General features: G+C 38.4%; 1 protein-coding gene across 1 annotated transcript in view; it reads left to right on the top strand.

Annotated features, from left to right (window-relative positions):
• The window catches only part of LOC307163107 (retinoic acid receptor beta-like), a 678,858-nt gene that overhangs the window by 625,102 nt on the left and 38,550 nt on the right, over positions 1–15,206 (top strand). The window lies entirely within an intron of this gene.

The raw sequence follows: 15,206 nt of genomic DNA, 5'->3' as shown, positions 1-15,206 counted from the left end.
TAGAGCGTTTGAAAAAGGAATGACTGCCGAAATGTATTTGCACCGTACTGAATAAATTATTTTGTGTGCTTGAATGTACCCTGTATTTGGCCCCTGAATGTAACATGTGGCCCCTTAATGGCCCCTGTTACAGAAAAATCCTAGAACCGCCACTGTTCCCTGTTGAAGCCGGTTGAAGCCCAGCGTCCATTGACTTCAATGGGGCTGCTCTGAACAGTTTTTTTCAGTGCTTCGAAACTAAACGGTCATTGGATAAATGCTGCGATTATGTCCCGCCCACGGACGCTCAGCGTCTCTGGGGGTGAATGGGGAGTGGGCTGGCCTGGACTCTGGGCTTCTGCGTGATGATTGGAGGATCTGTCGAAAGGCTGCATCTCCTTTTGATTGACAGCGATTTCATTCAATAAAAAGTCGCTGATGCTGAAGCTATTCGAGCTTTCAAAGACAAACTGCTGCAACCTATTTCTTGGTATTTGCTTGTCGAAATTGCTAGCCAATTTTCATAATACATTTCACACAATTATACATTTATATCATTATTATTATATTACTTATTATATTTTTTTATATTATTATTAGTAATAATTACAAAATAATTATTAAAATAATAAAAAAAATATTATTAGTAGTAGTATTATTATAGTTTATTATATTATTATTTATACCTTTATTATATTATTACATTTATACAATTATATTTAACTCTGCTGGCCATTGAGAGGACACTGGTCAAGTCAATGGAAAAGACGCCTAGTTGGTACAACAGGGTCACAGAGCATTTTCTTGAAAAGGAACATAGGGCAGAATTTACGTATAAATAAATGGACAATTTTTATGATGTAGGCCGAAAATAAGCTTCCCCTCTTTGAAAGACCAGCAGCCGCCACTGCTCTAGATAATGCATGATTTTATTGACAGTGAGTGTGTGTGCTCCATGTGGAGATAGCTGGCAATGACAGTGTGTGTAAATATAACATTGGTTCAGTTTGAGGTGACTCAGATTGACATGACTGCTCAATTAGCTCTGAGGAGTTATTCGGCAGCAGTGCATTGTGGGCAATCATGGTTTGTATTCACATCTTTTAATGACAGACTGTATCATGTTGGTTTGGCTTTTGTTGTAAGATCACTAGCACGTATAATAACTTAATTCCCAGAAAAATGCACTGTTTGGGCTAGAATTTCAGTACTTTTTTGTTATTATTTATCATCATTAAATTTCCATTTAGATTTTTTAAAATATAAATCAGTTTAAAAAAATCTACTTACTGGATATTATCCCTGAACACATTATTTACAGTCAGTATTGTGCTTTGAGCCAAGTTTTTCATTACTGTAAAATCTGTGATCATGAAATGTTTTTCCCCAATACAGAGTAGTTGCACAGAGTAGTTGCATCGCAACAATTCAATAAAAGCAAAATTTAGGTAGAATTTTATTGCATTATGAAGTATTTGATTTGGCGAAAAGAGTTGGGAACATGTCTCACTCGTCCCACATGCCTACGTACTCATGTTTAAATGTTTTTATTTGGTCTTTCAGCAAAAAATCATTTGTAACTACACTTTTTTATGCAAACAAATAAAACTAACATCCTGACAAATATGAATGAAAGAAAACAAAAAACAAATAAATAAATAAATAACAACCCACCCAAAAATTCAACCCAAAGGTGCTATCCAGTGGTAAAAGCAGGTGATGAAGGCATAGTAAACATTAATCACTAGCTTGCAGAAAAGAAATAAAAGGGGACCAAATTTTTTCAAATAACAAAATCTTGTTTTTTAGAGCACTCCTAATGCCTATGTCACGGGGTGACGAAAATTCTAGGACGAGTCAAGGCGGAACTAATGTCCGCCGGGTTTTGCAAAATAAGAGAGCACCGGCTTAGTTCCGGGCGGGTGCGGGATCCCTGTGAACGGGATGGTTAGCCGAGATTGCCGCCAGCTGTGCACTGTGAAGCGCGTTGCCATTGGGGGAGGATAAAAGGCAGGGAGCACGAGGCACGAGAGGGGGAGCACAGTTCGAGATGTGAGGCACGCAGCACGTGAGCGGCCGCGAGAGAGAGAGAGAGAGAGAGAGAGAGAGAGAGAGAGAGAGAGAGAGAGAGAGAGAGAGAACGAGAGAGAGAGAACGAGAGAGAGAGAGAGAGAGAGAGAGAACGAGAGAGACAGACGAGAGAGACAGAGAAAACTTCGGCTGGATTGCGGGCGGAAGCCTTGGTTGCACTGTGAGTCTGTTGAATTGCAGTTTTATTGTGGAAATGAGCACGAGTGAAACCTTACAGTGTGTGGTGGAAATGTGAGTGTGGGAATTATTTCTGCTGTTCACTCGCAATCACAGCTGTCCATTCCTCTCTCTGCCTGAGTCCAGTGAAGAACCTGTTAATGCTGTGAGTTACCCGTATCCATTCCTCTCTCTGCCTGAGTTCAATGAAGAACCTGCTAATGCTGGAAGGGCCTGCTAATGCTAGTGAAGAGCCTGCTAATGCTGTGAGTTACATGTATCCTCCACTCTCTGCCTGAGGCTAGTGAAGAGCCTACTAATGCTGGAAGAGCCGGCTAATGCTGGAAGGGCCTGCTAATGCTAGTGAAGAGCCTGCTAATGCTGTGAGTTATACGTATTCTCCACTCTCTGTCTGAGGCTAGTGAAGAGCCTGCTAATGCTGTGAGTTACATGTATCCTCCACTCTCTGTCTGAGGCTAGTGAAGAGCCTGCTAATGCTGTGAGTTACATGTATCCTCCACTCTCTGCCTGAGGCTAGTGAAGAGCCTACTAATGCTGGAAGAGCCGGCTAATGCTGGAAGGGCCTGCTAATGCTAGTGAAGAGCCTGCTAATGCTGTGAGTTATACTTATTCTCCACTCTCTGTCTGAGGCTAGTGAAGAGACTGCTAATGCTGGAAGAGCCTGTTAATGCTGGAAGAGCCTGCTAATGCTGGAAGGGCCTGCTAATGCTAGTGAAGAGCCTGCTAATGCTGTGAGTGATACGTTTCCTCCACTCTCTGAGTCCAGTGAAGAACCTGCTCTCCAAAAGAAGAGAATGCTGAAGAGACTTTTAAGAAACTTATTTATTTAATAAAGAACATTTATTTTTAATTCTGTGTCTGTCTCCTTCGTGCCCACGGCCAGCTCCTCAGGGGGCGGCACGCAAGCGAAGGGGTGGGCGGCCCGCTGGCGCTCCACCCCGACCTGTGACACCTACGTACTCTACTAAAGAACTTTTTCTTGTATTTGCAATTTAGTATTACTGTTTTACTGTTTAGTATTATTGTTTTTAAGATATGTTCAGAGATTGTGTAATACAATTTTTTTAATTTCATAATTTATACAAGGCATAATTGCTATATGGAAACTATGAAGGGAACATAAATACATTTAAAATGGTATTTTTTTTGTATGTAATTTGACAAATATTCTAATACAAATCACTTTACCAATACTACAGATACAGATATTGGAGTGTGTGACACCCTGTAGTTAGGTGATGGTGAGAAATGCTGAAGCTGAACCAGTCAGCAAGGATTTGAATCTGGAAAAAGAGCTCAGTGCTGAAACGTCAAAGAACACTAGGACTGTGACTGGAGTGATGTGTGATGGTTCTACAGTCAGAAAAGAGAGACTCTCACACACACACACACACACACACACACACAGGTGACACAGGCAAATGCTGCTGGTTCAAGAATAAAAACATTGGTAGGTAACTGTAGTTTGCTAATTCTAGAGGCAGGTCGAAACCTGGATATGGATAGTTCTAAAAGGATTTATTCTGCTTCAATCTGGTATGTCAAAAGCATAAAAAAAACAAAGTCACACAGTAATGTGACCAAATGATGACAAATAAATGCCACAATAGCTCGGCACTAAGCCTTTTTCTTTTCTTGCTCATGACAGAGAACTCTGACAACCACACATAATTCACAGAACTCAGTAATACAGTTATGCAAGCTCACAGAATGAGACACAGCTACATTGACCTTGTAAAATCATGCAAAATTGCAATGGAAGCCCAAACATCTCATAGACATATTTACTTACATTTTGTACATTGGTAAGAGCAATTACCTTGTTTTGTCTTGTATGTTAAATACTTAAATTTAACCAATTACATCAATCAATTACAATCCTAAGACAAGCTACGAGCCATATAAATTATTGTATTGCTTTTTTCGCATTAGAAAATCAAGACTTAACATTGGTTATTTTACTAGCATGAAAAACAAAATGAATTAAAGCTGCAAGCAGCGATGAAAGGGCCCTCGCACCCGTGCCATCAACACTCGGTGGCTTTAGGAAGGCAGAGCATGGTTGGGAAATGTACATTTAAGGAGGTATATATAGTAAGAGTATGTCAAAGTCAGTTACAAAATGTTTTGTATAATGGTGATAATAGCATGCTTCATGACTCAGCTAAGTGTTGCTAGCATGTTCAGTCTGTTTCTAGCATGCTTAGTACACAATAATTATGTGGTTAGTACTGCATTACTGTGTTAACCATGTCAGTTTCTGTTGCCAGTAGGTGGCGTTATGACTATAACTGAATATGAGCATGGATGTGTGTTCAGGACAGAACTCTTATCAAACATGTGAAGTTTGGTGCAAATTGGACATTGCCTTCTTGAGTAACAACAAAGTCATGTTTCATTGAATTAGCATTCTTTAGAACTTAGCTAAGCATTGTTAGCATGTTTTAACATGTTGCTAGAACGGCATCAACGTGTTAAACATGTCACTTCCTGTTGCCAGTTGGTGGCGCTATTACTATAACTGAACATTCTCATGTAGATGTGTTCAGGCCATGACTCTTATCAAAAGTGTGAAGTTTGGGGCAGATTGGACATTCCATGCCTGAGTTACAGCAAATTCCTATTTAATTGCAATAATAGCATGCTTTAGCACTTGGCTAAGAGTTTGCTAGCATGTTTTAGCATGTTTCTAGTATGTTGTTAGCATGTTTAACACTTGCTGGCACTTTTTTATATGTTATTAGGAGTCCACAACAGTGTTAAACATGTCACTTCCTGTTGCCAGCAGGTGGCGCTATGACTGTAACTGAATATAAGCATGGTCATTTGTTCAGGACAGAACGCTTATCAAAAGTGTGAAGTTTGGGGCAGATTGGACATTCCATGCCTGAGTTACAGCAAATTCATATTTAATTGCAGTAATATCATTCTTTAGCACTTAGCTAAGTGTTTGCTATTATGTTTTAGCATGTCTCTAGTATGTTGGTAGGATGTTTAGCACCTACTGGCATTTTTTTATATGTTATTAGGAGTCAAGAACAGTGTTAAACGTCACTTCCTGTTGCCAGCAGGTGGCGCTATGACTATAACTAAATATGAGCATGGACATGTGTTCAAGAGATAACTCTTATCAAACGTGTGACGTTTGGGGTAGATTGTACATTGCCTTCTTGAGTAACAACAAAGTCCTGTTTCATTGAATTAGCATGCTTTAGCACTTAGCTAAGTATTGCTAGCATGTTTTAATATGTTTCTAGCATGTTTAGAACTCAATGGCATTTTTAACGTGTTGCTAGAACGGCATCAACGTGTTAAACATGTCACTTCCTGTTGCCAGTAGGTGGCGCTATTACTATAACTGAATTTGAGCATAGGCATGCGTTCAGGCCATGATTCTTATCAAACATGTGAAGTTTGGGGCAGATTGGACGTTCCATGCCTGAGTTACAGCAAATTCCTATTTAATTGCAGTAATAGCATGCTTTATCACTTAGCTAAGTGTTTGCTAGCATGTTTCTAGTATGTTGCTAACCTGTTTAGCACTTGCTGGCTCTTTTATATATGTTATTAGGAGACCACAACAGTGTTAAACATGTCACTTCCTGTTGACAGCAGGTGGCGCTATTACTATAACTGAATATTCTCATGTAGATGTGTTCAGGCCATGACTCTTATCAAACGTGTGAAGTTTGGGGCAGATTGGACATTCCATGCCTGTGTTACAGCAAATTCCTATTTAATTGCAGCAATAGCATGCTTTAGCACTTAGCTAAGTGTTTGCTAGCATGTTTTAGCATGTTTCTAGTATGTTGTTAGCATGTTTAGCACTTGCTGGCACTTTTTTTATGTTTTTATATGTCCACAACAGTGTTTAACATGTCACTTCCTGTTGCCAGCAGGTGGCACTATGACTGTAACTGAATATGAGCATGGTCATGTGTTCAGGACAGAACGTTTATTAAAAGTGTGAAGTTTGGCGCATATTGGACATTGCCTTCTTGAGTAACAACAACATCCTGTTTCATTGAATTAGCATGCTTTAGCACTTAGCTAAGTATTGCTAGCATGTTTTAACATGTTTCTAGCATGTTTAGACCTCAATGGCATTTTTAACATGTTGCTAGAATGGCATCAACGTGTTAAACATGACACTTCCTGTTGCCAGTAGGTGGCGCTATTACTATAACTGAATATTATCATGTAGATGTGTTCAGGACAGAACGCTTATCAAAAGTGTGAAGTTTGGGGCAGATTGGACATTCCATGCCTGAGTTACAGCAAATTCCTATTTAATTGCAATAATAGCATGCTTTAGCACTTAGCTAAGAGTTTGCTAGCATGTTTTAGCATGCTTCTAGTATGTTGTTAGCATGTTTCGCACTTGCTGGCACTTTTTTATATGTTATTAGGAGTCCATAACAGTGTTAAACATGTCACTTCCTGTTGCCAGCAGGTGGCGCTATGACTATAACTGAATATGAGCATGGCCATGTGTTCAGGACAGAACTCTTATCAAACGTGTGAAGTTTGGGGGAGATTGGACATTCCATGCCTGAGTTACAGCAACTTCCTGTTTCATGGCGAAACATCGAAATTTGTAAGGCCGCCGAGGACCCGCCCTTCGACGAAAACTCAAGATCTTCGCAATTTAACGTCGCAAAGGCCTTAAGATTACACTCACCAAATTTGAAGATGATCAGATTAAAACTGTAGGAGGAGTTCGTTAAAGTACGAGGCCTGAAAATGGCAAAAACTGCACAAAAATCTGAGAGGAAGTTCAAAATGGCTGACTTCCTGTTGTGTTTAGGGCTATGCTCCAAGAGACTTTTTTGTAGGTATTAGGTCATTACACGTATGTACCGAATTTCGTGCACGTACGTGGAACGTTGCAGGAGGCGCACTCCGTTGAACTTTTATAGGTGGCGCTATCGAGCCATTTTGCCCCGTCCAATTCTGAAACCTATATCAGATGTAAATTTTCGCCAGTTCTGACGCGTGTGCAAAGTTTCGTGAGTTTTCGCGCATGTTTAGGCCCTCAAAAATGCAATTCAATGCGGAGAAGAATAATAATAATAATAAATATAGCTGCGAGCAGCGATTACGGGCCCAAGCCGGTGGCACCGCAACCCCGGTGCCTTTGGTTACCTAAAGGCACCGGGGTGGCGGTACCGCCGGCTTGGGCCCTCCATCGCTGCTCGCAGCTATATTATATATATATATATATATATATATATATATATATATATATATATATATATATATATATATATATATATATACATACATACACACACATACATATATATGTATATATATATATATATATATATATATATATATATATATATATATATATATATATATATTATTGTTCAAAAGTTTGGGGTCAGTAAGATTTTTAATGTTTTTAGGAGAAGTCTCTTCTGCTCACCAAGGCTGCATTTATTGATTAAAAATACAAACCAAAACAGTAATATTGTGAAATATTATTCCAATTTAAAACAGCTGTTTTCAATTTTTAAATATTTTACATAGTAATTCATTTCTGTGATCAAAGTTGAGTTTTCAGCATCATTACTCCAGTCTTCAGTGTCACATGATCCTTCAGAAATCATACTAATATGATGATTGATGCTCAATAAATATTCATTATTATTTTCAATGTTGAAAACAGTTGTGTACAGATTTTTTTTTTCAAAATGCTTTGATGAATGTTAGTTCAAAAGAACAGCATATATTTCAAATATATATATTTTTAACATTATAAATGTCTTTACTGTAACTGTTGATCAGTTTAACTCATCCTTCATAAATAAAAGTACTGATTTATTTTATTTATTTACCCCAAAAATAAAATTTTAATTATTACTAACCCAAAACTTTTGAGCGGTAGTGTTTAACGTTACAAAAGCTTTAGATTTCAGATAAATGCTGTTCTTTTGAACTTTCTATTCATCAAAGACTGTACACAACTGTTTTCGACATTTAAAATAATAATGAATGTTTCTTGAGTATCAATCATCATATTAGAATAATTTCTGAAGGATCATGTGACAGTGACGACTGGAGTAATGATGCTGAAAACTCAGCTTTGATCACAGGAATAAATAACAGTTTAAAATATATTAAAATAGAAAGCAGCTGTTTTAAATTGGAATAATATTTTACAATATTACTGTTTTTGTTTGTATTTTTAATCAAATATATGCAGCCTTGGTGAGCAGAAGAAACTTCTCTGTTATGTGCGCGCCACAGACTGCACGCACGTCCGCTTAGAGTTCCGCCTTTTGCCTTCCGTCAATATTACGTTATTAGAAAAATATTTTTTTAGAGAATCGATTTTTTGACATTTGTGAATCGATTCAGAATCGTCCACGTCCGCATCGCGATGCATCTAAGAATAATTTTTTTCTCCCACCCCTAGATTTCATACAAATAAACAGTTACAATTAAGTCACTTACATTTTAGATGCAATGTTGACTGTTTTTGTTCTGTTTCAGCAGCGAAAATAGTTAAACAAAGATCACGGCAGAACCATCACTTATCACGTGTTTTCTCATAACTGAACGATTCAGCATTTTTAACGAATCGGTTGACTCAAAGATTGAATGATCAATCCATAAACATCTGTCTTAATCATGATCGACTCATTCGAACGAATCGTTTGAACGAATGAATCAATGACTCGCTTATTAAGATGGATGCCTGGCGACACCTAATGGCGGTTTAGTGTTGTTTATTCTTTCCCACATGTGTGTGATTTGTGTGTGCAACATTATCATTATTTTTCTTTCACTATTATATTAGCGATTTAAAAGCACCCACTCGTGTCACACGTCGATTAACCGGTGGGAAAATATCCTCAGACACATACCTAATAAATGTATATTTAAATACAATATTGGCCTACCTGGTAAAAAGTTTTATATACTATTTTGATGTCCTTTTGGACACAAGAGGGCAGTATAGCCCTATGTTTGCTTTTTTGTTGAACCAAATAGCACTAAATAGCCTGTTTTAACTTTTTCATTCTTCTTGAATTGCAAAAACAGAATAAAATGGGTTTAGTTCGATATTTGTATACTTTTATATAGAAATAAATGGTATATAATTACATTTTTAGAAGATTTTTAGTGTTTCCTTTTTGGACATTACTTTAATCCCTCGCCATAGCAAAACCGTTTAAGATATTTATTATCCATTCACAATTTAGCATATTTAATGTAGTTTCATCATGTTGAAAAAGTTTGGTACGAATAAAATAAATAGTTTAAGAGGAGTGGCTAAAAATTCAGAGGCTGATTTAGCAAAAAAAATCACATTCAGACCAAAATATCTGACTTCCTGATGGCCAGAGCTATTGAATGTAAATTAGAAAGTTGTCCGGCTTGATGAGAACAATATACAAACTATTTTTTCTTTACTGTAGTTAAAACTAACCCCCCCACTTTTGTCAAAAGCATGTTGAAAGTGACACACTTCCTGCTGCCAGTTGGTGGCGCTATAACTTTGACTCACAATAGCTACATCCATCTGATCGGCCTCTTACCACGAACACACTGCTGAAGTTTCATCAAGATCAGTTAATGTATGCAGAAGTTATTCCACTTCGTGTTTCTCTTTTCTCGCCATAAATTCGATTCCTCGCCACAGCCAAACCGTTCGAGATATCAAAAATCCGTTCGCAATTTAGCATCCTCAATGTCTTGACTTCATGCTGACTGAGTTTGGAGGTGATTGAATGAATTCTCTAGGAGGAGTACATCACATTCCACAGCAAGCGTTTTCCAAACAACCCATAATAGCCGACTTCCTGTTGGGCTGGCGTGAAACTTGACAGAGGGAAAGTTGTTCGGCCCCATGAAATCTATATGTGTACCGAGTTTCATATTAATTCATGCAAGCGTGTTTGATATATGGACCAAGTTTTCAGACCCTGTTCAAGAGGGCGCTGTTGAGCCCCCCTGCCACGCCCGTTTCTGAAACTTTTCACATGTCTACTGGCTAATAAGTGTTATGTGTCTGTCGAGTTTCATCCAATTTCAAGCATGTTAAGAGTCTCAAACGCATCCGAAAAGAATATTAAAATTTGATGCGTTGCCACGGCAACAGTATCTAAGATATCAATAATCCTTTCACAGGTCTACATCTGCCGTGTGTTTACATTATACACATAAAGTTTGAAGCAAATCGTGTAAAATTAAGAGGGTGACTTCAAAGCATTTTGAAAGTGACACACTTCCTGCTGCCAGTTGGTGGCGCTATAACTTTGACTCACAATAGTCACATCCTTGTGATCGGCCTCTTACAACAAACACACTGCGAAAGTTTCATCAAGATCAGTTAATGTATGCAGAAGTTATAACACACTTCCTGTGTCCCATTAATCGCCATAAATTCGTTTCCTCGCCACAGCCAAACCGTTCGAGATATCAAAAATCCGTCCGCAATTTAGCATCCTCAATGTCTTGACTTCATGCACACCGAGTTTGGTTGTGATTAGACGAATATTCTAGGAGGAGTATTTCAAATTCCAGAGGATGCGTTTTTCAAACAACCCATAATAGTTGACTTCCTGTTGGGCTGGTGTAAAACTTAGAGCACGAAAGTTGTTCGGCCCAATGAGATCTATATGTGTACTGAGTTTCATATTATTATATGCAAGCGTGTTTGATTTATAGACCAAGTTTTCGGACACCATTCCAGGGGGCGCTGTCGAGCCCCCGTGCCACGCCCGGGTACCAGCTTCAGTCCGGCCCTGATGGCCGCAGGTTCTGATGTGTGTGCAAAATTTCAAGAGTTTTTGAGCATGTTAAGGGCCCCAAAAGTGCCCAAAAGGTTGACAAAATAATAATAATAATAATAATTAAAGCTGCAAGCAGCGATGAAAGGGCCCTCGCACCCGTGCCATCAACACTCGGTGGCTTTAGGAAGGCAGAGCATGGTTGGGAAATGTACATTTAAGGAGGTATATATAGTAAGAGTATGTCAAAGTCAGTTACAAAATGTTTTGTATAATGGTGATAATAGCATGCTTCATGACTCAGCTAAGTGTTGCTAGCATGTTCAGTCTGTTTCTAGCATGCTTAGTACACAATAATTATGTGGTTAGTACTGCATTACTGTGTTAACCATGTCAGTTTCTGTTGCCAGTAGGTGGCGTTATGACTATAACTGAATATGAGCATGGATGTGTGTTCAGGACAGAACTCTTATCAAACATGTGAAGTTTGGTGCAAATTGGACATTGCCTTCTTGAGTAACAACAAAGTCATGTTTCATTGAATTAGCATTCTTTAGAACTTAGCTAAGCATTGTTAGCATGTTTTAACATGTTGCTAGAACGGCATCAACGTGTTAAACATGTCACTTCCTGTTGCCAGTTGGTGGCGCTATTACTATAACTGAACATTCTCATGTAGATGTGTTCAGGCCATGACTCTTATCAAAAGTGTGAAGTTTGGGGCAGATTGGACATTCCATGCCTGAGTTACAGCAAATTCCTATTTAATTGCAATAATAGCATGCTTTAGCACTTGGCTAAGAGTTTGCTAGCATGTTTTAGCATGTTTCTAGTATGTTGTTAGCATGTTTAACACTTGCTGGCACTTTTTTATATGTTATTAGGAGTCCACAACAGTGTTAAACATGTCACTTCCTGTTGCCAGCAGGTGGCGCTATGACTGTAACTGAATATAAGCATGGTCATGTGTTCAGGACAGAACGCTTATCAAAAGTGTGAAGTTTGGGGCAGATTGGACATTCCATGCCTGAGTTACAGCAAATTCATATTTAATTGCAGTAATATCATTCTTTAGCACTTAGCTAAGTGTTTGCTATTATGTTTTAGCATGTCTCTAGTATGTTGGTAGGATGTTTAGCACCTACTGGCATTTTTTTATATGTTATTAGGAGTCAAGAACAGTGTTAAACGTCACTTCCTGTTGCCAGCAGGTGGCGCTATGACTATAACTAAATATGAGCATGGACATGTGTTCAAGAGATAACTCTTATCAAACGTGTGACGTTTGGGGTAGATTGTACATTGCCTTCTTGAGTAACAACAAAGTCCTGTTTCATTGAATTAGCATGCTTTAGCACTTAGCTAAGTATTGCTAGCATGTTTTAATATGTTTCTAGCATGTTTAGAACTCAATGGCATTTTTAACATGTTGCTAGAACGGCATCAACGTGTTAAACATGTCACTTCCTGTTGCCAGTAGGTGGCGCTATTACTATAACTGAATTTGAGCATAGGCATGCGTTCAGGCCATGATTCTTATCAAACATGTGAAGTTTGGGGCAGATTGGACGTTCCATGCCTGAGTTACAGCAAATTCCTATTTAATTGCAGTAATAGCATGCTTTATCACTTAGCTAAGTGTTTGCTAGCATGTTTCTAGTATGTTGCTAACCTGTTTAGCACTTGCTGGCTCTTTTATATATGTTATTAGGAGACCACAACAGTGTTAAACATGTCACTTCCTGTTGACAGCAGGTGGCGCTATTACTATAACTGAATATTCTCATGTAGATGTGTTCAGGCCATGACTCTTATCAAACGTGTGAAGTTTGGGGCAGATTGGACATTCCATGCCTGTGTTACAGCAAATTCCTATTTAATTGCAGCAATAGCATGCTTTAGCACTTAGCTAAGTGTTTGCTAGCATGTTTTAGCATGTTTCTAGTATGTTGTTAGCATGTTTAGCACTTGCTGGCACTTTTTTTATATGTTTTTATATGTCCACAACAGTGTTTAACATGTCACTTCCTGTTGCCAGCAGGTGGCACTATGACTGTAACTGAATATGAGCATGGTCATGTGTTCAGGACAGAACGTTTATTAAAAGTGTGAAGTTTGGCGCATATTGGACATTGCCTTCTTGAGTAACAACAACATCCTGTTTCATTGAATTAGCATGCTTTAGCACTTAGCTAAGTATTGCTAGCATGTTTTAACATGTTTCTAGCATGTTTAGACCTCAATGGCATTTTTAACATGTTGCTAGAATGGCATCAACGTGTTAAACATGACACTTCCTGTTGCCAGTAGGTGGCGCTATTACTATAACTGAATATTATCATGTAGATGTGTTCAGGACAGAACGCTTATCAAAAGTGTGAAGTTTGGGGCAGATTGGACATTCCATGCCTGAGTTACAGCAAATTCCTATTTAATTGCAATAATAGCATGCTTTAGCACTTAGCTAAGAGTTTGCTAGCATGTTTTAGCATGCTTCTAGTATGTTGTTAGCATGTTTCGCACTTGCTGGCACTTTTTTATATGTTATTAGGAGTCCATAACAGTGTTAAACATGTCACTTCCTGTTGCCAGCAGGTGGCGCTATGACTATAACTGAATATGAGCATGGCCATGTGTTCAGGACAGAACTCTTATCAAACGTGTGAAGTTTGGGGGAGATTGGACATTCCATGCCTGAGTTACAGCAACTTCCTGTTTCATGGCGAAACATCGAAATTTGTAAGGCCGCCGAGGACCCGCCCTTCGACGAAAACTCAAGATCTTCGCAATTTAACGTCGCAAAGGCCTTAAGATTACACTCACCAAATTTGAAGATGATCAGATTAAAACTGTAGGAGGAGTTCGTTAAAGTACGAGGCCTGAAAATGGCAAAAACTGCACAAAAATCTGAGAGGAAGTTCAAAATGGCTGACTTCCTGTTGTGTTTAGGGCTATGCTCCAAGAGACTTTTTTGTAGGTATTAGGTCATTACACGTATGTACCGAATTTCGTGCACGTACGTGGAACGTTGCAGGAGGCGCACTCCGTTGAACTTTTATAGGTGGCTCTATCGAGCCATTTTGCCCCGTCCAATTCTGAAACCTATATCAGATGTAAATTTTCGCCAGTTCTGACGCGTGTGCAAAGTTTCGTGAGTTTTCGCGCATGTTTAGGCCCTCAAAAATGCAATTCAATGCGGAGAATAATAATAATAATAATAATAAACAGAGCAATTCCAAGAGGGTCCTCACACCATCGGTGCTCGGGCCCTAATAAATAATCCTACCGGAAACAATAGGGCTCTTCGCCCTTTCAGGGCTTGGGCCCTAATAAACAGAGCAATTCCAAGAGGGTCCTCACACCATCGGTGCTCGGGCCCTAATTATTCAAATTAGGATAAAATTATATACAGAAAGCAAGTGAAGAACATTCCCCATCACTGAAGTGATTCAAGACTTCAGCTCACCGAATGTTCTCACAAAAACTCCCATTTTATATTTTATTATAAATATTCGCTGAAGCTGTCTATACTGCAAAAATGTATATTTGTTTACATCGTATCTGTACTTTGTTGTTTACGATGAGCGAATACAGAATTCAGTCAGTGAGCTTGCATACTGAACAAAACTATTTCTTTCATTAAATCTAAATGGCTCTGATTAGTAATTTTATTCATACACTCTACTAAATTGTGAGTGATTGCTTATAATGCTCAACTCTGCAAAAATATGTGTAAAAAGAATGCAATGTGAGCACAGATCTAAATGTAATGCCGCAATCTACACTTGTCATTCATTTTCACATCTCACTTTAATCGCAACAGTAGTACTAAATTTAGTTGAAGTGTACAGGGCCATTTTTTGCCCCCTTACCTGGAACTTTACTCCATTAATTTCTGACCCTGTACTGCTACATATATATATTTGTTTATTCAAAATCTTGACTTTTAAAGATTTGGGAAATGACTTGGGAAGTCATTTCTTTTGGCACAATTTGTCCTGTTATTTTGTATTTATAAAAGCTAAAGATATATCTTTTCTTATTTCCCTTGCCTAAAAATGACTACATGTATTAAAAAAGCACAAATATGATGCTCTTAGAAAGGGCCAGTGGTAATGTTTGCCTGAACAGCAGCTAGGAGTGTTTAAACATGGCTTTAATCTAGATCAGGGCTAATTATCCTTGCTCTCAGCCTGAGATAAGTTCATTATTACA

The sequence above is a fragment of the Squalius cephalus genome, assembly GCF_949319135.1.
Source record: "Squalius cephalus genome assembly, chromosome: 8".
Lineage (NCBI taxonomy): Eukaryota > Metazoa > Chordata > Actinopteri > Cypriniformes > Leuciscidae > Squalius > Squalius cephalus.
This window is presented reverse-complemented; position numbering and strand designations above follow the sequence as displayed.